Below are 26,156 nucleotides of genomic sequence, written 5' to 3'. Positions count from 1 at the left end.
CCTTCCTTTGTGCTCAGTGAATTGTGTGCTTCAAAAGAAAAGCAGTCAAATGCAGTGGTTAAGGGAATAGACTTTGTAGCCTCATTGCCAGGGTTTGAATCCCAGCTCTGGCACTTAATAGTTATTGTTGACCTTGGGTAAATTACTTCATATCTGGGTCTCTTGTTTTTTCATTTATGAGACAGGGAGAGTGATAGCTCCCACTGACCTCCTGGAGCTGTAATAAGCATTGAAGAAGCTGATTTAGGCAATGCATTTGGAAAGAAGGGTTTCCAGCCTATTAGGCAAGCACTACCTAAAGTGTCAGCTATTATTATGTAAACTCCGCTGTTAAAATGCTTTCACATATTCAATGATACCTAACTGCTCAATGCTGTCTTGACTCTCCCCACCAGCCTAAATCTGTGGGGTTCAATCTCCTCAGACCCAATTTATTTTTTTTTAAGATTTTATCTATTTATTCATGAGAGACACACAGAGAGAGGCAGAGACATTAAGCAGAGAAGCGGACTCGGGATCGTGCCCTGAGCCAAAGGCAGCTGCTCAACCACTGAAACACCTAGGCGCCCCAGACCCAATCTAATAACAGACCCCACTTTAATAACAAATGATTGTAGTCCCATCATAACATGTTAAAATAAGATCCACAGATAATATAACCTACCTATATACATTATTTCAAAATAATTCATATAAAGCCCCAACTATAATAAGTAGCAGACATAAAAATTATAATGAAATAATACTGCTTTGGGGCACCTGCATGGCTCTGCTGATTGAGCATCTAACTCTTGATTTCAGCTCAGGTCAGATCTCACAGTTGTGGCACTGGGCTCTTCATTCAGCATGGAGTCCACGTGAGGTTCTCTCTCCCTCTGCCTCTGCCCCTACCCCCTACCCCTGCTCATGCACGTTCTCTCTCTCTCTCAAATAAATGAAATCCTTAAAAATAAATAAAATAAAATAATTCTGCTTCACAACATAACTGCTTGGGCAGATAATAGCAACCTCACATTACAGTTTGGGAGACACTGCCCTGAATGAGAAGACATAATGAAATAATCATCATATACCCGTACTTAGAAGTAGCCTACTGGAGGTGACAGCCAAAAAGCACAAATACAGCAGTGTTGTGTAGGTAGTTCAAAATACATGAGTGGTAATGCTATTAGTAGTTTTCTTGAATGGAAGGACCCTAACAAAACAGATTTCCATGTTGCTTCAATTTACCCAGTGATTATAGAGGCTGCTTTTAGGCAAACAGGCTCGAGCAATGGAAAGGGCCCACAGCGACCACCTGGCTGAATACAGACAGGCCTAGAAGGCCACCACCGTCAAAATATCCATAGACCTAACTGGCTAATGGGCTACTTACAACTAGGCATAGTTACCAAAAAAGGGACGATTCCATACATCACCATACTCTTCATCTCCCCTCTAAAAACACCTTCCCCCATCCATGGCCTCCTTACAGACAGCCTCTCCGTTGTTGTCTTGTCACTGCTCCCTTGTGGTGTATTCAATAAACGTATCTCCTTTGTTCTGCTTCAGGTGAGTTCTTTCACCTCCCACACCATTAGCTTCCATCTGACCATAGCCCCACATTTGGGAGCTCCCAGCTGATTGGACAGACGTCCCATCTAGACACCACGGTAACTATATTTGTAGTAAATTCAATGTATGGTAAAAAAAACATGGAAAAATTACTTTGTAGTTATAGATAAAAGAGAACTGAGATCCAGTCTCGGAGTCCTATAAATAACTTTTCACCCACGTGAGTTTGCGGGTAACATTCGAAAGCAGTGCGGTACATGGGACAATTCTTCACTGTGAAGGATGGCACCACATATTGTAGGACATTTAAACTCCCAGCTCCTGCCTGCTCAGTCCATTAGCTTCCCCCACTCCCTCAAACATTTGACAACTAAGACAACCCAAAAGTTGCCAGAATAGTTTTTGGGGACAGTACTATTCTGTTAAGAACTACTGGTTTAATGAATAAGGGAGAGGGAGAATGAGGGCAGATATTTGTTGGGCTAGTTTCATCCTTAAGAAGAGACCTCAAGAACCCTATCCCAACAACCAAAAGAGGTCTAGTGGCAGGACTAGCCTCAGAGTGGAAGAGGAGCTAAAATATTTCTTTCTACACTTCACTATATTTAAAAATTATATAAACAAATATTTTTAAAACCTTTGACATGAAATACAATGAACATGTAATGAAATATAATAAAAATGTTAAGAAAAAAGAAATAAAGGAAAATTCTCAAAATCAAATATGAATCAGCAAAAAGCCAGATTATGGAAAAACTAGAAATACAAAAAGTTTCTTCATACGGTAAACTGCAAGGAAGGAAGAGAATAGAAGAAAGGACAGAAGTTGTAGATTAGAAGAGCCTCAAATGCATACCAAACAACTGCAAATTTTTGGATCTTATCACATAATTAAAAATACAAACACTGAATGTTTGATGATATTATAGAATTACTGTTTTTTGGGGTGGTTTTATTGGTGTGACATTGGAATACGGTTATTTTTAAAAATGAGTCCTTATGGGATCCCTGGGTGGCTCAGTAGTTTAGTGCCCGCCTTCAGCCCAGGGTGTGATCCTGGAGATGGAGGATCTAGTCCCAAATCAGGCTCCTTGCATGGAGGGTATTTCTCCCTCTGCCTGGGTCTCTGCCTCTCTCTCTCTGTCTCTCATGAATAAATAAATAAAATCTTTAAAAAATAATAAAAATAAAAATGAATCCTTATCTTCTAGAAATACAAACTTAAATATGTACAGATGAAAGAACCTAAGACATTTCTTCAAAATAGTAGGCAAGGAGGTGAGTTCATAGCTGAAACATTAGCCATGAAATCCATTCTATTTTTGGATGTTTCACATATTGCATAATTTAAAAAATAAATAAAATTGCAAAGATGTGGCTATAGAGAAAAAAAACTAAGAAGGATCAGAGTCTGGTAACATTCTAATTAACGTCATACTGCAGGGGCGGGGGGGCCTTAAAAATATAGAAAGATAAAATCAGCTCCCTGTGTGGAGCCTGCTTCTCTCTCTGCCTGTGTCTCTGCCTCTCTTTCTCTCTGTGTGTCTCATGAATAAATAAATAAAATTAAAAAAAGAAAAAGAAAAAATCACAAATCCATCAGAGTCCATTTTATTGAGACAGGATTCAGCAATAATACTTTTGTTATTTTCATCCATTGTCTCTTCGACTCTACAAAGCTTTTATTTTATTTTATTTTTATTTATATATATATATATATATATATATTTTTTTTTTTTTTTTTTTTTTAAGCAAACCTCACTAGCGTTTCAAGGTCAGGAAAGAGAAGACGTGTCAGGAAAGAGAAGACGTTGTAAAACCGTGTTCTATTCCACGGCAAGCAAGCACCACCCCCACCCCAGCGAGACCATTTAGTCGGCTTGAAGTGTTGTGCCCAAGATTGCGAGTCCGAGAAACCACCAAGGAGCCCACACGGATGCAAGTACATGAGGGTTTATTTACAAGCTCGAGCTTGGGTCCAAGCATACCCGACACAGCGGAGCAGGGACTTGGACCCCGAGGTGGGTTACAGCTCGGGTTTTTATGGGCTGGTCTAGGGGATTTTCAGAAGGGGTGGAGGAATTTTTTCATTCCGATATGGGGGAAAGGATGGGGGAGTTTCTTAAGATCTGTTTTCCTTCCAGCACAGGACATTCTGTCTCCGTCACGGGCGTTTTGAGCTCTGTCTTCATCCTCATCCGGGACTCTCTTTCAAGGGCGTCCTGCGGTTTTTCCGGCAAAGCTCAGCTCTTATTCCCAGGGGCCTGAGACGGCTGTACTTGTGCTAATGCTAAACTCGAGGTGGGACGGCCTTAATTTTCTCGGCCTCCGCACAAGTCTGTCCATTTGTTCCAGCCCTGTGAGACCCAGCACGAAGTCCCGCGGGCCACCAGCGGAGTCAGGCGACACGGAGGTGTCCCCCTGGCGGCTGCGACGAAAACCTGAGGGACCAGACGCAAAACCAAAGCCCTAGACGTGAAACCCGGAGCCAGACGTGAGGAGAGGCCTCCGGCCCTGGAAGATTCGGGCACCTGGAAGCACACAGCAGGAGGGCACGAAGATGGAACCCGACGCGGAAGAGAGAACAGATGGCACCCACCTGCTGGCGCAAAGCATGGAGGCCCCCGTGAAGACGGCCCCTACCAGTCTCCGTCCCGGAGAGCACCCCCCGGGGGCAGCAGCAGCCCCGCAGAGACGCGTCCGGCAGACCTCTGGCGCCCTGGACGCTGCGAGCCGAGCGGCTGGGGCACGGAGCGCGCGCCTCCCCGCGGCACCCAGGCGCTTCCACGCAGAGCCCGGCCGCGGAGTCGGAGCGCGCAGGCGGGTAAGAGCCCTGTCTCCACGCCTGTGGCCCGTGTCTGTGGCACACAGCCCGCCCTCTGGTCTGGAAAACTGGGTGTCTGCGGGTGGGGGGTGGTGTTTCAAGCGCAGGTCTTAGAAGTTGGAGATGTCTCCTGGAGGGTGCAAACTCTCTGCTCCTCGGAGAGAAGCTGCAGGGTTTGCACCCCCAGCTCGGGAGCGCTGAGGGGGGCGGTGGGGTTTGTAGCGAGCTGCCTCAGGGCTTCTCCTACCTGCTTGGCTGAGGCCCTCTCTCGCCAACGCACAGCAGTTTCTCGGCCAGGTTTTGGGTTTTTTTTCTGAGGAAGCTGTTGTGTATGTGGCTGTAGAGTGGGTGTGCACGGAACACACCCAGGTGGGACTCCTCTCACGACGCCATGTTGAAGCGTCCCAGTGACCTCGGGACGCTCCCAAGTGGCTTCCACACACACTAACACTAAGAAGGCCTCGTACCTACGCTTTTTACGAGAGGCCACTTTGAAATAAGGACTTTCTTTCCAGTTTGTTGCACGTTAGCAGTGTGTACACTACTGTATAGTAATCATTAGCTTTATTATCTTGTAAACCAGGCTCCTCTGAAGAGACTTTGGTGAGATGAACGTGAGGTAAAAATTTCATTCGAAAATAATAATAATAATAATAATAATAATAATAGGGATGCCGGGGTGGCTCAGCAGTTTAGCACCTGCCTTCAGCCCAGGGTGTGATCCTAGAGTCCCGGGATCGAGTTCTGCATCAGGCTTCCTGCGTGGAACCTGCTTCTCCCTCTGCCTGTGTCCCTGCCTCTCTCTGTCTCTCTCTCTCTCTCTCTCTCTCTCTGTCTCTCATGAATAAATAAATAAAATCTTAAAAAAAAAAAAAAAAAAGTAAGTAGTGGGTTTCTACTTACAAAAGTCCGTGTCCTCAAATATTTCACAGTTCCGGTTCCTTAAAACTCTGTCCTTGCTCTTATCCAAAACTTTCCTTGCCCCTTCCAATGCACATCTGCACCAGCCCTGTATGGAAAGAGTCCCTATTCTCAGTTTTACAAGGATAGACTGCTAAGGTAAAGAGGAATCACTGATGTTGCTATGGTAGGTGTCCCCTAGAAGAATATTAAATTGTCTATAATTTCTTTTTAAATACTTGAGCATAGAAATTATGGTATAGGGCAGCCCGGGTGGCTCGGCGGTTTAGCGCCGACTTCAGCCCAGGGTGTGATCTTGGAGTCCTGGGATCGAGTCCCGCATCGGGCTCCCTGCATAGAGCCTGCTTCTCCCTCTGCCTGTGTCTCTGCCTCTGTGTGTGTGTGTCTCTCTCATGGATAAATAAATAAAATCTTAAAAAAAAAAAAAAGGAATTATGGTATATGTATGTGAGCTTTAATCTGTAACTGAATATAAGCTTATATTTAACGCTCCCTGGTCAGGCTCACTCCATGGATAGATGGTTAGTATTTGAGTGGTGCTAATCAGAAGTCTATATTCCAGAAGCAGTAACACAAGTATTTTTAACTATTCCTATCAGCACTAGAGGGTTTGTTAATTAGCATACAGCATATTAGAAATGTCTTTCCAGGAGTATCTGAGTGGCTCAGCGGGTTAAGTATCCAGACTTGATTTCCACTCATGTCATTTTAGGTCTTAAAATAGAGTCCCAGGTGGGACTCCTCGCTTGGTGTGGAGTCTGCTTAAGTTCTCTCCCAGTCTCTCTCCCCCTTTACTCCCCCCACAACTCCCCACTGCATGCTCACTCTCTCTAAAAAGAGAGAGAGAGAGAAATGTCTTTTCATTTGGTGAAATGAGAGATATTCAAGACGGATTCCCTAGAAGTACCATGAATACCTTTGCAGTTACATGTGTATAAATATGATCACCCCATAGCTCATACCGTTGAAGTGACATTCTTGGCCTAGGGTTCTCTAATGTCCTGGTTTTGCCTTTCACAGAATTCTGTCACCTGATTCCTAGGTTATCTGAATCCTCCCTGTAGAAATTGCCTTTTTGTAGTGTACATTGCATACAGGGTATTAGGTGCCTAAGAATGGCACTGTGTTATTGCAAAATCAAAGTGATAGCTGTGTTTGTGCATTTGCTAAGTAATGTTGATATAGATGCAGAATCTGATGTGAGACATGCTTTCCTTGTAACCTGCTACGGATATGGAAGTGGGAGATCTATAGCCCTCACCTACAACAAAATCATAGTGGCTACCATATCTACCAATAAAAACATATCCATTGATTGTGCACAGCCAACTTGGTTTAGATCATTTTGTAACAGATGTGTCCCTGACATATTTACAATTAGACATAAAATGCTTTTTCCTATGCAAAAGTGTCTCAAGTATTTTAGCATACATACAGTTACATTCTTTAGTATTGTGAGTACAACCCACCTCTGTGCATATCTGGGGTCTGCAAACTGCTGCTCAGGGATCAAACATGGCCTGCCACCTGTTGTTGTACAACCAGTGAGTTAAAAATTGTTTTTACAATTTCAAATAGATGGAGACATTAAAAGATAAATAATATTTTGTAACACATGAAAATTATATGAAATTTCAATTGCCGTATCCCTAAAGAATATTTTTTGGAACATAGCCATGCCCATATGTTTAGGCACTGCCCATGGCTGTTTTTGCACTATCACATGAGTAGTTATATGACAGGGACACTATGACACCCAAAGTCTAAATTATTTACTGTTCTGTCCTCTCACAGGAAAAGTTCCTTGACCTCTGGTGTTTTTGAGCAATAAGAAAAAAAATCACACAATACTATAAAGAACTGATTTCCAGGTTGTAAATAGCTAATCTAAGATTATTAAAACAAGTACAAGCCATCTCTAAGTTGGAACAGGTTTTAAAAGGGTTTCAGTTCTTCCAATTTTAAAGTAAGATAAATGTTTATCACTCATGCATCAAAGTTAATAATCTTCACCAATACTTGTACTGCTCCCAGAGCACAACAACTGACCAAACATATAAGCAAGTAATCAAAACGCCTTGCTAATATTCTTTATACAGGCATAAAGGCCTCAAATAAATTTATCACTGCCACACTGCCTCAATCTGAAACCCACTCTTATCTATTTCTCCCTCCGTTTTAATCCTACAGATACATAAAAATGTTTTCATTTAGCATATGTATGTATTCCATGGTTTTTAATAGGCCTACAAATTTCACATGCATTAAGAGGAGAGTTATAGCAATGTTGGACTTACAGTAATGAGTTAAGAAAAGTTTCTTTATCAACTTTTTGGGGCAAGAGCAGCTAATTAAAGTATACATACAGCTGCCTCTTATCTAATGATTCCAGAGTGATTTGTCAACAAATAGGCCAAGAACTGCCATAAGCAGTTATTTCAAAATAGAAGAGGCAGTTACATTTCAATGTACTAATCTACAGATTTCTCTGGATGCTGCATTTCTTCTATTTAACCTCAATAAGAGTCTCTTCAAGCTAGAGACAAACAACCTGTCAAAACTGTAGCTGAGAAAGAAAGTTCCAGCTCATTAGAACTCTGCTCATCACCATCTTAAGAAGCTCCCAGAAAAATGGAAACTTAAGTAGGACAATTGAGGCCTACACAAAATAAATCCAGACAGGCAGATTTGTCTAATCCACCATTCCTAATCTTCACTGGCAAAGGCCACACTGAGCATTTTTGACCCACTTAAAAAAATTGTATTCACACATGAAAACTTTCCCTGATTTTCAAGATTCAGTAATTGATTTTAAATCAAAGAGAAATTTTCAACCAACCAAGAAATTCAGCCTGTTGACATTAGCATATGGAAAAAAGTCCATGGATAAACTCAGACTGAGAAAAAAAAATCAAGATTTTCCTGGTCTGATTTTTAAATGCATGCTTAAGAAAATGTGAGGGAACTTGGTCAAAGTTTTTCTTTAACTTTTCTGGATTCTAGCAAAGGGCCATCCTGCATGGTTGCTAAAAGTTGAATATTGAATGTGCCAGAGAATAATATAGATTCTTGTAGGTGTATAGCAAGAACACTGCTTTAAGTTCTAAAGTATCAGTGAATTGTCCATCCATTTTTTTTCCTGCTGGGTTAGGGAGACCATGGAATCCTGGTTGTCCATTCAGCTCTACTCCTATTAGAATGGGCATCAGCAGGCCCTCTTGCCTTCACTTGAAACCCATGAGACCAGCCAGCAGGTCTCTCAGTAACCTTCACTAGTTCTGCTACAAATCACTCTGCATGGAGACTGTGCACTGGGTCTGCATTTTCAGAACCATACACTCCTTGCATCTCAAGACCTGTCCAGAATTCTGTCCTCTTTATGCCTGATATTTCTATTGGCTTACTGTTATAAGAAAAACAGTTCTTAAGAGCATGTCAAGCTCTGTGGCTTACTGTGATAAGAAAAACAGTTCTTAAGAGCATGTCAAGCTCTGTGATCCAGAATGTTGGGTTCAAACTCTGGCCCCTGGCTTGCCAGCTGTGTGTCCTGGACTAGTTATTTAATCTATGCCTAATTTTTTATTTGAAAATGGAGAAAACTATAGTCACCTGACTCGTGGGGCTGTCGTGAGGATAAATCAGTAATTCTCAATCTAACAAACTCTATTACAAATATTTAGTAATATCCTCTTTAAAATCCTGAAATGAAAATCATAGATATTGCTCTCTACCAGAGTATTCTTTTTTAAATTAATGTGATCCCTTAATTATAATATAAAGAAATAAAAGAAAGGTAATTTGCAATAAAATGTGTCAATAAGTAAATGCTCAGACATACTATTCTAGAAGATATAATAAATTGCCTGTTCTTGCACATATTCACAGAATCACCATTAATGCAGCAGCAATAACAACCATTAGCCATGTACTGCAGGCAGGGACATAATGTCCAAAATAGTATAGACTCTTGATAAGATTCCAAATAAAACAAAGTACAATCTTCTGATCTCTTAATTTACATGATAAACGCACTCTTGGAAATGTCAGTAGTTTAGAAATATTTAAATTTAAATTATTTTGTTTAAATGCAAAAACAAAAATAGGGTCTAGGCTTAAAATTTTATAAGATTTTAAAAACAAGAATGACCACAGGACATTAGAGACACTTCTGTGAGAATTGAGTGAAGTCAATTCTTTACTATGTGGGACAATCCCTTACCTTGCAGGAAGTCTACCATCCCTGGTCCTGTTACAATTCACTATACCTGCAAAAAAAAAAAAAAAAAAAAAAAACCTGCAAATTTCCACAATGCCCCCATGGGGCAATAACACTCCAATTGAGGATCATCATTGTATCAAATGACACAAGAAACACAGAACGGTGTCTACCACACGGTTAATGCTGAAGTTGGAACTATTTTTGCTAACTCTTTCTACTTCCATGCAGTGTCTTCTAGCACGCTCAACAACTTGCCTCTACAGTGTATTCTTACACCCTATTGGGTGCAAGCAAAATAAACATTGTTCTACAGGGACGTATGCCCTAGATTAGAGTAGAACATGAATGGCAGTGTGCACCTTGGACTACATGTTTTTCTCCCACCATTAATAAATAGGAAAACAATTAGCAAGCTCTCTACCACCACTTATCAAATAATAGGAAGAGAAGTTAAAAAGGTATAAAACTCAGGGTAATCACAGCCCAGAAGGACTCCCAGTGAGTCTTGTTATTAGCTCTAAAAGTCTTAATAGGGAATTTATTATGGAGAATCATATTTCAGGGAGGTCAAGGAATGCCTATATAGATTTCAACTGGGGTTTTAAGAGCTTTGGAGTACTAGTTTTGTCCTCCGTCTTCTCATGTATTAAGCAAGTATCAAATAAAGCAAAAAAATGAGGTAACCTATGATAGAAGGCTAATGTGACTTATCTCTAGGGATTTTGGAGGCCTGTTTTAGGCAGAAAAAATGGCTGCTGGGACAGAAAAGTACTTGACAGAAGCAGAAACCGACCAGGGCATCTGAGCTACTAAGGCCAAGCACTTAATGTTGCTCAAATTAAAATGGGACTTTAGTAATATTCTATCTACATATCTATTCTCATTCCTAAATAGCCTCATGGTGTTGCAGGATTTCTCTGCTTTTAGTGCTTGCAGTTCTTGGTCACATGGCTTCAAAGAATGAAGAGGTAGACCAGACAAAGAGTGGTGGGCAGCAGAGCACCGTTTATTGATCAATAATGTAAAGCTCCCAGAGAGGGAGGAGGGCCCGGGATGGTTGCCCCCAAAATTTCTAAGTTTAAGAATTTTTATGAACTCTTCTGCAGAACTATCTTAAGCGATCAAGGTGTGCTGAGTCATGCCAATCAGGGCTTTGGTCATGTATCTGTTTATCTATTAGGTTAATGTCAATGTGCTGATGGTCTTTTTTGCTGACATCTGGAGGCTTCTGTCTTAATTGCTCCTTGTTCATGATAAGGACAAATGTCGTGTGGTTAATTGTCTTATTTTAGGATGTTTTGCAGAAGTCATTTCTGCAAAGGCTGCAAAATGGAATGCTAGTGTAGTCCTGTCTAACCTGCAAACAGGATGTTAGTGCTATTTTATTTTAGCTGTCCTGACTCCATATTTTCTTACTGGAGACCCTGGCCCTGACTACCTAATGGTCCAACTAACTCCTAACAATGGCCTACAGATACACACCTAAATATCTGGCCTGACCTGTCCTCACAACCCCATACTTAGATATTCAACTGTATATGCAACAATACAACTTAGTTTTTTTTTTTTTTTTTTTTTTATTTGACACAGAGAGAGAGGGAGAGCACAAGTAGGGGAAGAGGAAGAGGAAGAAGCATGTTCCCTGCTCAGCAGGGATTTGGGGCTCGATTCAAAGACCCTAAGATCATGATCTGAGCCAAACACAGACGCTTAACCGACTGAGCCACGCAGGCACCCCACAACCTGGTTTTCTAATGGAAATCTCAAAATTAACATATTTTCCATAGGCCTCAAGATGTGATAACCCTGAAAAATATAATAAATATTTATTGAATGAACGAACAACTTAGCAATAGCTGGAGAAACCGATGATATAGCCCAGGTGTGGTCAAGGAATCTTTGAAGAAAAGAGACAGATTCCTAAGCCTGCAAAAACCAGGAGTAGCTTATATTGCGGGGAAGACCTGTCTCCAAGATGGGACACCTGGGCAGAGTCCAGGGACCTGTGGAGCTAACTAAAGTTGATATCTCTGACACTGGTTCAGTCTATGTGAAGAAGCATCTGATATGTAGCTTAGCTTCAGGCTCCCAGTAAAAAATACATCCAGAAAATAGGATTATGAGTATATAGATATGTCCTGTAGTACAGAACCCTGGGGCCAGGTTATCTATTCATTTGGTGTTAAAGCAGAACCAGGACTGCTTTGTGAGAGGAACCTTGACTTTTCTGTCTCTGGAGGCAGCTTTCTATTCACACATGTCTCTTTGTTAGGAGCTTTGACTTCATAGCCTTATTCCCAGCTCAGCCAATAACTACTGGTATGAGTATGTTTGTCCAATAACACAAAATACCTGCTCTCCAGGTATATATATGTCAAGGAGTATGGCTTCAGATTTTCCTCTGGCCAGTACCTGTTATATGAACAACTACTAAAATGACATTTGCTGAGAGTTGCCTGCAGGATCTACCATTCAGCCTGGCTAGATCCTTTGCTAAACTGATGGACCAGATTACGTGATTATTTCATTTCATAGCAGTATTTTACTTGACTTCCCTTGGCCATTATATCTTTAGCTAATATTGAAGAACATTATAAGGAAAAGCTCAGTGGCACACTTCATTTTATTAGCTGTACCAATACTATTGATGAAAACTATTTTATAACAACTCATAGGAGAAGTCCCTTGAGGCTTAGCTATAAGACTATTAAGGCCTCTCCTAATGTACTGTCCTGTTTTATCTCATGAACAACAGGAATTGTTAAAATTTTTCTTTTTCTTTTTAATATTTTATTTATTTATTATGAGAGATACAGAGAGAGGCAGAGACACAGGCAGAGAGAGAGAGAAGCAGGCTCCTTGCAGAGAGCTTGACGTGGGACTCAATCCCAGGTCTCCAGGATCATGCCGTGGGCTGAAGGCAGGCGCCAAACCACTGAGCCACCCAAGCATCCCTAAAGTTTTTCTTTGAAGTGGCTATCATAATGTTTAGAAATAATTTTTTCCATGAATTAACATGAAATTTGAATAATAACTTTATTGCAGGTTAATCTTCTTTTACCTTGATTTTGTTTCTCTCTAATCTCCTTGATTATTTTTATAAATAGTATATATAAGGGTACCTGGGTGGCTCGGTTGGTTAAGTGTCCAGCCCTTGATTTCAGCTCAGGTCATGATCTCAGAGTAGTGGGTTTGAGCCCCACATCAGGCTCACCATCAGCACAGAGTCTGCTTGAGATTCTCTCTCACCATCTGAGATGATCGTGCTCTCTCTCTCTCTCTTTCTCTCTCCCAAATAAAAAAATAAAATATTAAAATAAAATAATAAATAGTAAATATAAGACTTGTGTGTATATGTATTCACACATTATATTTTACTTAGAAATTATAAATAATTAAAATTATTTAATATTTATATATAACAATTTATATTTAGTTAATCCAAGGTATACTTTTAAACAATTATTTGTTAACTTACCAAAGCCAGGGGCACCTGAGTGGCTCAGTTGGTTAAGCACTGCTTTTGGCTCAGCATGCTGGGATCAAGCCCCACATCAGGCTCCCTACTTAGCAGGGAGCCTGTCGCTACGCCTACTTGTGCTCTCTCTCTGTCACATAAAAAAATAAAATATATTTTTTTAAAAAAGGATGTGAGTCTTAGATCTAACAAAATAAGTAATTCTAGTTGACATATGGCCTTGATAAGTTTTGTTTTGTTTTGTTTAAAGATTTTATTTATTTGATAGAGGAAGAGAGAGAGCAGGAGTAGAGGAAGTGGCAGAGGGGGAAGGAAGCAGGCTCCTCACTGAGCAAAGAGCCCAATGTGGGGCTCAATCTCAGGACTCTGGGATCACAACCCCAGCTGAAGGCAGACACTTAACTGACTGAACCACCTAGGTGCCCCAACCTACATCCTTTTTTAATCTCAATTCGTAGATATGATACTTTACTTTCATAAGCAATTGTTAATTTTATATGTCTTATGCTATAAAGTGGCTTATTTTATTCACCAAATTGGTGTCAGATGGTGTTCTGGTATTAACGAATATAAAATAAACATTACTGCTCTTATGTAGCATATATGAGGGGAGGAGGTTATGGGGATATTAACCATAAACAGCAAACACATTAATTAAAAACATGATTTTCGGGCAGCCCTGGTGGCTCAGCGGTTTGGTGCCTGCCTTTGGCCCAGTGATGTGTGATGTGATCCTGGAGTCCCAGGATCTAGTCCTACATCAGGATCCCTGCATGGAGCCTGCTTCTCCCTCTGCCTGTATCTCTCTCTCTCTCTCTCTCTCTCTCTCTCTCTGTGTGTGTGTGTGTGTGTGTGTGTGTGTCTCATGAATAAATAAATAAAAATCTTTAAAAAAAAAAAAAGATTTTCTATCACAGCCAGACATTTAAGATACTGCAGTGGGTTCATGTGATGATGAAAGAGTAACTTTAGACTGAGTCATCAGGGAAGTCCTCTTGGGAGGTGACAGTTGAGTAGAGACTTAAATGATGAGAAAAAAGATAGTGAAGCAAATATCTTTAAGAGAGAGAGCTCCAGAAACAGGGAAAAAGAAGCATGAGACCCCTTGTGAAAAATAGCTTGATGTGTTTAAGGAATGAAAGAAAGCATAATTAGCCAGGGGAAATGATGTAAATCAAGGAAGTTGATAAAGGCCTTATTAAATAGAGATAAGGACTATGCAGAGAATCAAAACGAAATGATATGAAGTAAGTCACATGTGGCTTTTTAAGTTGAATAATGAGGAAAGAACTTTCTGAGGAGGTGACTTCTAAACTGAGACTAAAGGGAGGCTGAGCTGCTGCAAAGACCTTCAGGCCACCAGAGTAAGTAAGAGAAGGACAGAGAAGTAGTCATTAGATTTGGCAAGTTGCAGGTTGTTCACAATCTTGAAAATCAAACCAGAATCAATGGAGTGGTGGAGAAAGAAGCCTGATAAGAGTGCCCTCAAGAGAAGTTAGATGTGTATATACCATGTTTAGGGATAAGACTCAAGATAAGTATTTCAGTTCTGCCCAATTTTGCCCATAAGTCTAAATAAATTCCAATGAAAATCTCACCAGGGTTTCATGATCTTGACAGAAAATCCCAAAATTCACATGAAAGCACAAAGAGGTAAAAATGTCTACAAATATTTCAAAGAACCATACTGGAGGAGATGCTCTACCAGAGAGTGAGTTCTTATGCAACTACAGGAAGATCTTGTGCTCTTGATGGAGAAATATACAAATAAACCAATGAAACAATGTAGAGATCCAGAAAATTGTATAAGATAGATAGAGGTGGCATTTCAAAGCAGTGGAGAAATGATGGTTGTTCATTCAAGATATTAAGACAAATGGGCAAAAGATGAATAGGCTTTCTAAAAATAGAAACACCAATGGCCACTAAAACTATGAAAAGATGCTCTACTTTACTAGATATCAGGAAATGCAAATTAAAATCATCATGAGATAACAGTTCAAACTGACTAGTCTGGCAAAATTAAAAGGCTGACAATTCACATATTGTCATAAATATGGAGAAATAGGAACATCTAATTTAGTGTTGGTAAGAATGAAAAGTGGAATTATATCCATCAGTACAGAAAAAGTATAACTCTCAGTTATGGATATATATTTGTACAGTAGTATATAAAAACATGTACAGGCATGCTGAACACTAGATTCTGGTTAATAGTTACCAGTGGGGATAGGAGATAATGCATTTGAGAAGGGTTTCAATTTTATCTACAATAGTTCTCTTAAAAAGGTAAAGCAAATATAGAAAACCATTAAAAGTTTATGGAGCTGGGCAGTAGGTGTGTATGTTCATAGGCATATATTACATCATTCCCTAGCATTTCTCTGTGTTTGAATTGTTTCATAATTTAAAAAGAATGTAAAGTGAAGAAGTGAAAACAGTAGAGACAATTGGAGTAGTTTTACTGTGTAGGGACAGAGAAATAGAGTGATTGTTTAAAAGAATCAAGATAAGTTTTGTTTGTTTTTGTCTAAGGTAGAAGATGCTAGAGCATTTTGTATGCTAGTGTGACTAACCTAACAGAAAGGGAAAATTTAATTCAAAAGGGAGTAGGTAAAACACAGAAATTAGGTCCTTAAGCAGCAAAGCAAGACAGGATACTAAGCTTAAACGAAAGGCTCACCTTTCACAAATGAAGCTATACTTTCTTCCTTGTCATAAGAAGAAAGACAAAAGGTGAGGACAGATATAGGCAGTTTGGAGGATTTGATGATGGAAGATAAGGGGAACAGAAGGACTGTCCATCTAATTGTATCTATATTCTCAGTAAAACTGAAGAGCAGATAGGTTAGAGGCTGCAGAGAAGGTCATTGGGGTAGACATATTACAAAGATGAGGAATAGTTTTTCTATAAGTTGCAAAGGGAATTTATAGGACAAATTCACAGAAATAAATGTCTGACCTAAGCTAGTTTGGTTAAATACAAGTAGGTTAATTTTAGTAGATAATAGTGGGCACCAGGAGTTGAGAGTGGGTGAGTTTACTACTTCCATACAATCTTCTTACAAGGTTTTAGTAAAAGAATCAGATAAAAATTATTCATACATATAAGCCATAATTAAATTAACATTTATCAATAAGCAGACCTTCAAATAGGCCAGATAGCCTATTCTGTAAGCAGTGAAATCTCTTGGGACAGATGAGAGAATGTTCTAAGGCAGAATTCAGTTAGCCTTGTGGTCATTAGCAGTCAACCAGAACCCTTCAAAGAGATGACTGGACACTGGACTGTCAAGGATCAAGCTTCCAACTTCTTTCTAACAGTGAAGGGTGACTTACTAGACTCATAGCAAGGCAGGGAGTATTTCTAGAATATTTTAGTCAATTCACAGAGCAGCTCTCACTAATCTCACTAATGAATGCCTGTTTCCAACACCTATTATCTAAGTAACAAGCCACTAATTTCACCAAGAAATACCTATCTCTATCCTTTCTAGTATTTCTAGTATTTTAAAATCTAGTGTTAATTGGAACTAGATTATTGAAGATTATAATAGCTATCCCTGAATTATAGTCTCTTTTATTAAATTTTGACTACCCCCTCCCTTCTTCTAGAGTATGCATTACAACCAGGTAATTGATCACACCTAGAATGTAGCTTAGCCTCACACAGGCAAACACACACATACACACACATACATGTACACACATGTGCCTATGTCAAAATATTTTAAAGATGCAGACATTATTTTACCTAAAGTGAGATATAGACATTGTTGAATTCTAATTTGAGATTTGAAGTCAAAAGCTTCACTCAATATTTCTAATGACAGTTACTAGGTGTGGAATCCTAGCTTGTAATCAGAGACTGGACTGAAATCATTGATTAGCCATGAGGCATTAAGAACTTCCTTAGCCTGTAGCCTGCCTAAGCTTCTGTTTCCTCAAAAATGATAATACTTACCTATGTGGATACTATGTGAACAAATTGAACAAATAATCCAATGTTTTTTTTTTTATTTTGGTTAGAGTATATTGATAACGTCTTTTGAAAGGTGCTTAACTGATAACTCCATTTCATTATCTCTGTGTGTACTGTATCACTGTTAAATGGCAAGTCCCTCTAGGGCGAATGTCTGTGTTTCACGCTCTAAAACTGTTTTGAATCTTACAAAAATGAGGCAATTTTGGAAACTTCCTTTAAGGGTAAGTGCTTATTAGACAGACAGAGCATCTGCTAGTGGGTATCTTGTGCTAGTCTCTCCCCCTCTCTCTATCTCTCTCCACCCCCTGAACTCTACTACAGATGCACATCTCACCCATGCCTACTGCTCTGCCTATAAACAATCCTTTAAAAAAAAAAATGTACCTTGGCCCAGCTAGCTTGTCAAACTCATTCCCTCTCATCTTTCACTGCTACATTATATAAAGAGAAGTCTCACTCACTCTTTTCCACTACCCAATTACTCTGTAATGCACTGCAAGCCAACTCCCTTCTCCACTACACTACTGAAAATGTTTTCCCAAAGGTCATGAATTCCTCCCTATTATAGATCCAACAGTGTTTCCTCAGCACTCATCTTCTTCATTCTCTTTGCCGCCCTTGACCCTGCTGACTATTCACTCTTCCTTGCTGCATGTCTCAGTACTCAGGCACTGAGCACTGGCGAAATTCAGACCTCAAAGATGTCTCAATACCATCAATACCATCATTTAAACTGAGTTTAGTGTCTATAAAATTCAAGTCACTGATGAATGTCCCTGTGTTCATACCTGGTGCAACATTTATCATGACCTGGTATAGAAGGGAATATATATAATTTACTGATACCAAACTTACCTTGCCGATTCTCTTAGTATACATGGCTAATAATTATTTTGAAAATGCTTTATTTTAAAAAGCACACAGGTCCCTTCCTAGAGAGGCAGCCAAGGGGGCCTGATGAAGCTGGAGGCTGGCGTTGCCACTCCCCAGTGGCCGCAGATGGGGGACATTATGTAAATGTCCAAGATAGTTCTCATGAGCATGAGATCAGGCAAAAGCACCTGCTACAACTGCTTCTCCAGGGAGACTTCCAACCCATCCACCCCAGACCTCACCATAGGGACCAGAATGGAAAAGATTTTGGGACCCATTTCAGTTGTCACTACCATTGCAAAAGCCACTTAAGATCAGCATTCACAAATAGCACCACAGGGTGCCCCTCTCCTCCAGCACCCTCACCTCCTTCCCTCAGGGTGAGGAAGACAGCATGTCCCCATCACCACCCTGCACTGTGAATCCAAGCTCTACCATGCCATCTCTGGCAGCTGCAGTCCAGAGTCTACTGGACTCTGGGTCCAGCCTATCTCTATGCTCCACATTCTTGCTGCCAGAGTACAAGGAGGAGCTAGAGCCATTTGTATTTGCTGAGCAGCCCTCAGCTCTGTTGTCAGGTCAGCTACAGTGTGTTCAAGGACCCTGTAATCAGTACATGGAGGCACATGTTTTATCAAAGATGCATCTTAAAGACAGAGAGGTGTCCCATGTGCAACACCAACCTGATGGTGGTAGTAAACAAAATTGCAATGGAGTGTAGATCTAGGAGTTCTTCATTCACTGCAAGCATGGCTATCCAGTGGTGGCTGGCAGGAAGCCCACCTGTTTTTGAGGTAGACACCCTGTGGGAGTCCCTTCACCATCAAGCTCAGTTCCTAGAAAGACAACAAAGACTGCTGTGACTGCAGGTCTGTGTGATGCTCTAACAACCCTAGTCATCCCCTCCTCGTGATGAACATGGATGAACTCAAGGAGTACAACCACATCAAGTATCCCCACTCTAAGTACAGATGCATGTTCATGGGAAATCAGGACATGTATGAGATGGACCTGAAGGAGTTCCCGCAGCAAAAGGCTGATAGCTTCCACAAAATATTTGTGGTGCTGACACAGAAGGACTAGGAGATTATTTTCTGCATTTCATGCTGGGCAAGCTCTCAGAGAAGATCGACCAGCTGGAGAAGAGCCTAAATGCCAGAAGATACTGGAATGGCATGACAACATTGTGCTGATGCTCTGCCTTCTGGAGCACAAGCTTTACAGTAGCTCAGCAGACTATACATCATGTGGGACATCCAGAACCTGCAGAGGGTGAACACAGTCCGGGCCCAGACAATTGGTATACACCCTGGTCTCCTCCTACAGCATGCTCCTAAGCAGTTTGCTGAAGGATATCCAGGACTGGAACATCACAGGCACTGAGCTGAAGATAAAGAAGGAGCTCATGGGCCTCAACCACTGAGTACAGGCCCTGGTCAGAGTTGCATGCACAGTGGCTCCTAACCAAATAATCAAGATCTGGGACATCTAGACCCTCAACTGCGCCCACATCCTGCAGATGTCACCAGCAGCACTACCATATTGGCACAATGAATGGCCGCATTGTCCAGCGGCACTGGGAGAACTTCATTCACACATGAAACATCAAGTTTAAGTAGCAGGTGCAGATCCTAACAGGCCACATTGGCACCATGTATGCCTTGACAGTCATCTCCATACCAGACCAGACCAAAGTCCCCAGCATATCCTATGACAGATCCTTCAGGGTCTGGAGTGTGAAGGGCATGATCTGCATGTAGACTCTGCTGCATCACCAGTGCAGTATGACTGGGCTGGCCGTGTGGGGACTGTGGACAGCACTGTGAAAGTTTGGACTTCCTAAAAGAAAATCCAGGCTGAGTCTTGGCCTGCATTAGACCTATCCAAGCCAGGCTGGCCACATGAGTAGTCTTACAGTCTCTTCCTGCCTTGTGTATGAAAAGGTGAGCAGGCTTAGCTAGCCAAGCAGTTTCCTTTCTGCCCAACAAGCCTTTCTCTGCTTGCTCCTATCATTGGTCCTCCTCCCAAAGTACCAGATACAATGCTGGACCAGCCTACCCTCTGCCTCCACCCCAAATAGACTATGGGCCTTTTTATTCACCTTTTATACTGTTTTTAGGCTGTGTGTATATTTGACTACTTTCTGACTGAAATAAAAGCTGCATAGACTGTGAAAAAAATAATAAAATACGTGCAGATTGACACCTTTAAAATTAAAAAAAATTACTTGCTTTTATAGTGCCCAGCTTATAATTATTTCTCTCAAGAAGGAACTAGTTCAGTTTATTCTGCATTACTATATTTATTACCAAGGACTTTGAGGGGTGCAAAAAGCAGAGAGAGAAAAAAAGCTCTGTGCTAAGAGTTTTGGGAGAAAGGCTGGCCCACTTTGTCTGCAGAAGAGGAAAGGATCGTTGAAGTCTTCCCTTATCAGGATTCATCACGAAATCTCTGAGAAAAAATACTGAAGGTGGATGAGGATGCAAGGCCTCTGTCCCTGGGTTGCTATCATTCATATCCTCATTAAAACTCTCATTCCATAGCCCTACAGTCACCTCCCTCCATTCCTCCATTCCTGCAATCAGCTTTTGTCAGATTCCATCTGCTGCTCTCCCCTCATTATGCCCGAGGAGGCAAGGCAGCCCTTTTTATTTAATCCTGTGGTCTTAAGCTGACTGCCAAACTAAAATGATCTGGAAGGTAAATGCACAAAATGGGAGCCCACCTTAGATGACATTCCAATTGGTGTTTCCCTTGTACTTCTCTCTGTGTTATATCCCTCCTTCCTAAGATATGGGTAATAATATAGAGGAAATTCTCTGAGCTAGGCAGTGTGAATCTTCTATTATCAAAAAAGGACACTTATTCAAGACATTCAGAAGTATGGAAGAGGACATTGGGGTTTTATCAGAGATAATGGAACTTGTTCTCCCAAGATCAAGGATTTAACACTTATAGCACTGCCTACCTGTCCCTCCTAGGATTCATTTCTTCTAGAAGTGGCTCTTCTAGGAGCCACCCCTAATTAGTCACACATTTTGATGGTGATGGAAATACCTCAAGAATCCCTTTTGCCTGTCTGAACTTCAGAGACAAACCAACAATGTGGGCAAAAAGAAACGTAGAATGCTAAGCAGACAGTTGTCCATCTACCAAAGTAAAGATTCTAGAGATGGAAACTTTCCAGATTCCTGTGTAGCCGCTTTACCTATGATGTCCAAATTAGTAGATGTAATGTGAAGGAAAAGACCAATGCAAACAGTAAACTTTGGATATGATCCTGCATTTTCATTGGCTTCTCTTTTTATTCAATGTTGTTGTGATATTGTGATTTATAATAGGAAATAAATATTTGATCTTAATCCCCAGTTTCCAACACAGAACTCCTAAAACCCTTTGGATTCTCCTAAATTAGAGCTGATAGTGTCTTTTGTTATATTAATGAGGCCTCTTAGGATCCCCACCTAAGGATGGAGGCTAGGTGTCCAGAGAGCCAACCAGAGTGGAAGCTTTCAGCCCTACCTCCTTGACCTCCAGAGTAGAGAAATGGGCTAGAGACTGAGTTTAAACACTAATGGCCAACAATTTAATCAATTGTGCTTACATTAGGAAACCTCCATTTGGTTGTCCAAACCCCCCCAAAAAAACAGTTTCAGAGAGCTTCCAGTTTGGTGAACATGTGGGGAGATCTGGGGAAAGTGACATACTAGATGTGGGCATGAAATTCCATGCCCTTTCTCCATACTTTGTTCCATGCATCTTTTGCATCTGTCTGTTCCTGAGTTATATTCTTTCATAATAAACAGGTAATCTAGTAAGTAAAATGTTTCTGTGAGGTGTCTGAGCCACTCTAACAAATTAATTTAACCCAAGCATGGGTTGTTGGAACTTTCAATCTATAGCCAGTCAGGAGCTCAGGTGACAACCTGGACTTGCAGTTGGTCTGTGAAGTGTGTGTGTGTGTGTGTGTGGGCGGGGGGTGGGGGGGGGGTGGGAGGGGAGGGTCTTGTAGGACTGAGCCTTAACCTGTGGGACCTGAGGCTGTATCCAGGTAGATAGTGTTAGAATTGAATTGAGTTGCAGGGCACGAAGCGGCTGGTGTTTGAGAATTGCTTGTTGGTATAGAAGAGACACTCTCCCAACACACACACAACATACATATACACACACTCACGCTGGAATTGGTGACCAGGACCCACTCATTGTTAATTTTTCTGAAGAGTATCAGTTATTTTCTTAGTATCTCTTTTCCCTGTAGAAGGAACATAGTGAAGAGCAATAAGGAAAACATAGGCTTTGGAATTAGAAAGAGGTTGAAAATCCTGCTTCACCTTTACTAGTTGCATAGTTGGGAAATATACTTAGCAACTCTGAGCCTCAATTTCTCATCTGTATGAGTGGAAATAAAAATAGCAATGGAAAGTTGTTGTCTATGCATATAAAGTATCTAATTGAGAGTTTGGCATTTAGTAAGAATGAAAAATAAATAAATATTTAGATTAACAAGTGGAATCATTTCTTTATGATATTAACTGATTCATTTTGGTAACCACTTCTCATTTCTCCTGATTTCAAATGAAGGAATACATCTGCAAGGACATACTGCCCTTTCTACCCTACCTTGTACATTTTAAATGCACCACTGAAATTCTACCACAAAATAAAGGAGAATGCTTACCTCTTTAAGAATATATAATTATTGTTGACAGTCAACCAGCTTGAAAAAGCACTTCTGTATTGATTAACAGTGACCCATAATTAAATACGACAGTACTTAGAAAAAGACCTGATGGTCCCAGGAAGAATTGTTTCAGGAATAATGAGTGTTTAGAATTTTTATTTGTTTCCTAAGTGGCAGTTATCAACACTAGTTATCCAGATTTTTTATTAAAAACCAGAAAAATTAGTAAGGTACTGAGTTGGGGACAAATAGGACTAGGCAGGGCTAAGTAGGGGGCCACAGAATCAGGTTCACAGGAATCCCAAAAATGCTGAGGTGTAAGGAAACCAGAGATAAGGGAACAAGCCAGACCACCCTGCCCTAGGTGTGGGCAGGGAGGGTGTCTTTTTTATGACAGTCATCCATGATCAACAAAGAATAACCAGACCCCAAAGAAGAAGTAAGCCATTAAAGATGTTATCACCAGTCCTAACTCAAACCAAGACATCACAGGAATCTCGAGGCCATAAGCTTCCCAGTCAGTTCTCAATAAAAAACTGCCACTACAGGGACTTCAGTGGCAACCCTGTTGGGACCCTTCTTACTTCTGAGAGCTTTCTCTGTACCTTTGCTTAATAAACTTATATCCCTTTACTCACTCTCCTGTGTCCTTGAGATTCATTCTTCGACTCCGTGAGACAAGAACCAAGTTCTCCCATATCAGTACTGCTGTCAAGAGAATCTTTTAAGTATTTGTCATCATAATATAAATTCAGTATCTCTATAATCATATATAAATGACATAGAATGTTTTTAAGAACATGAAATGATCTATACCACATTTTCCTTTAAGCAACATGTTTTATTAAGGAGGTTATTAGGTGGAAATTGTTTTCATAACTTAAAATTGTTGCTTTCTCTCTTAGAGAAAAAACACTGATATTTCACAACAGGGTTAGAAACAGAAGTATAACACAGGAATATACAGCAAACAGAAAGTATTTTGTTAGCACCTACCAGCTTTCCAACCCATATGAATATATATTAGAAATATTTATATGTGTGTTTATATATAAGTATGTACCTATGCTAGGTCCTCATAATTTTTCCCTAGATGTGGCTATTTAAAGTCATTATTCGCCTGCTTTATTTCTCATTTTCAGATAAACTGTTCTAAGTAAGACTATACCAATCTGATGATTTGAATTTTCTTTAGCTATCACCAAAATAATCTGTAAAGGAGAAAACTGAAAAGCCATTACCCTATGCTTCCTCCAAATACCCCAGAAAATAGTACTAAAGGATTTTTTTAAAGTATGAAGCCACAACAGTAAACAGAATGAGAAAGGAGACAACAGTAATAAAACTTTAGAATTTCTGCAGCAGATAAAGCTGTAAGATCACTTGAACCAATCTTCCTGCTGAGGGAAATGTAGAAAAGCTGGGTAAAGTATATAATCTGTTTTAAAGGAATAGAGAGCTACAAAATAATGAAGCATTACCAGAATAAAGATTTACAAGAGGTCAGCATCAAGACAAGTGAACCTAACTTGGGGGCCACTTTTGCCCCCCAGAGCATTTGCTGATCTATAAGAAAGGCAGAGGCTGAAGTCCTTTTGAAAACCTCTTCATAGGAAAGGAAAAAAGTTGTGGAGTTTAGGAGACAGTAAAGCACTGGTAACCCAAAAGGCTGCATCCTAGGAACAAAGGAGAACACAAAGGAACCATGCTTCTGTCAAAAATGTAGAACCCAACTCTAAATCATCTATATAGTTTAGAAAATCTTCAACCCAGAAATTTTATTGAACTGACCTTGGATTGCTAATAATCCCCAGTGGATGGAAGAAGCAAGGAAAAATCCTACCTAGAAAGAGATATCCTAGACTTCAAACCCTTTTTAAAAACTTATTTTTTTATATTTTTAATAAACTTTTTATTTTAGAATGTATTTAGACTTACTTATAGAAAAATTGTGAAGATAGTAGTTTCGATAGACCCCACACATAGTTTCTCCTAGTATTAACATTCTCTATTATTATGTTACATTTATTATATTTGATGAACCAATATTGATATATTATCATCAACTGAAACTCATACTTTATTCAGAATTTCTTAGGGTTTTTTCTATTTCTTTTAACCTAATGTCCTTTTTCTCTTCCAAGATACCATCCAAGACATCACATTATATTTAGTCGTGGCTCTCCATAGGCTCCTCTTGGCAGTGATTGTTTCTCAGACTTTCCTTGTCTAAGATGACCTTGATAGTTTTGAAGCATACCAATCAGGTATTTTGTAGAATGTCCCTCAAATGAAATTCGTCTGATGTTTTCCTCATGATTAAACTGGGCTATGGGTTTTTTTTGGAGGCAGACCACAGAGGTGAAGTGCCATTTTCATCATATCTTATGAAGGAAACATACCATAAACATGACTTCACTGTTGATATTGACTTTGATCAATGTTATGACTGTCAAGATTCTCTAGTGTAAAGTTAATCTTTTTCACCCTTTTCACATTTACTCTTTAGAAGGAAGTCACTGTATATAGATCACATTTTTTAAATGTGATTTTCCTCCTTGAGGAAATAAATTTTCTACCTAAATTATTAGGAGTTCTTCTGCATGGAACATTTGTCTATTCTCTCCCATTTATTTATTTTTAATAGTTTATTTGTATTAGTATAGACTCATGGATATTTATTTTACACTTTGTGTTATAATCCAATACTACTTCATTTTATTCCTAAAATTGCTCTATATTTGACCATTGGGAGCTCTTTCAATTGATTCCTGTGTCCCTTTGATATACCACCATTATTGTGGACTTGTTTTATGAGGTTTTGTGTTTGGGGGGCTTTGGTTTGGTTTGAGCACTTCCTTACTATCACTACAAGACATTCCGGGTTCATCTTGTATATGTCTTGCCCCAGTTTTACAGTCAGCCATTTCTCCAAGGAGTCCTGTTTTATTTTACTGAAGAATGACATTATAAATCAAGATCTGTGTGTTAAGTGGTTCATTGCTATGGGGTATCATTACTTCTAGGCCCTCACAGCTGATGGAGAAGGAAAGATGTGCATACTAACCAGAATATATATACTTTATATATATATATATATATATATATATATATATCCATCTCTATGTTAAACAGGTGTTTATGCTGATGTCTCCAACTCTACTCCTTTACCATATGGATTATTCTTCCCTCTTCCCCTTGTTTGTCTGTAACCTTCTACTGCAATAGTAAGAAAACTGACTCCTACCATCCACCATCTGTTTACTTAACTCAATTCCTTAACTCCTAAATGTTATGGTTGTTTCAGAATTGCTAACTCATATGCCTGTTGTAGACGATTTTTTTCAACTAGAGTACACTACTGCTATATAGTTCCTTTTGTCTTTATTCCTACAGACTAATTTCCAAATTTATTTAGGTCAGCTTTTCCCTCCACCCCCTTCAGTGAGATTGTTTCATACATTTTTAGTGCAGTTAGGTTCTTTTGTCACAGTGTGCACTGTCACATACTATAGTTAGAGATTATCTAAAGGATTTCTTAAATTTACATGCCTTAAAGTCCACTCTTCTATAAAGTTTGATGGGTTTTGAAAAATGTGTAATCGTATGCATTACAGTGTT

The 26,156-nt window shown here is 39.9% G+C and overlaps 1 pseudogene; it reads left to right on the top strand.

Annotated features, from left to right (window-relative positions):
- Window positions 1-4,114: 4,114 nt before the first annotated feature.
- On the top strand, window positions 4,115-19,697 carry LOC119874286 (annotated as a pseudogene).
- Window positions 19,698-26,156: the final 6,459 nt, after the last annotated feature.

Source organism: Canis lupus, chromosome 12 (assembly GCF_011100685.1).
Source record: "Canis lupus familiaris isolate Mischka breed German Shepherd chromosome 12, alternate assembly UU_Cfam_GSD_1.0, whole genome shotgun sequence".
Lineage (NCBI taxonomy): Eukaryota > Metazoa > Chordata > Mammalia > Carnivora > Canidae > Canis > Canis lupus.
This window is presented reverse-complemented; position numbering and strand designations above follow the sequence as displayed.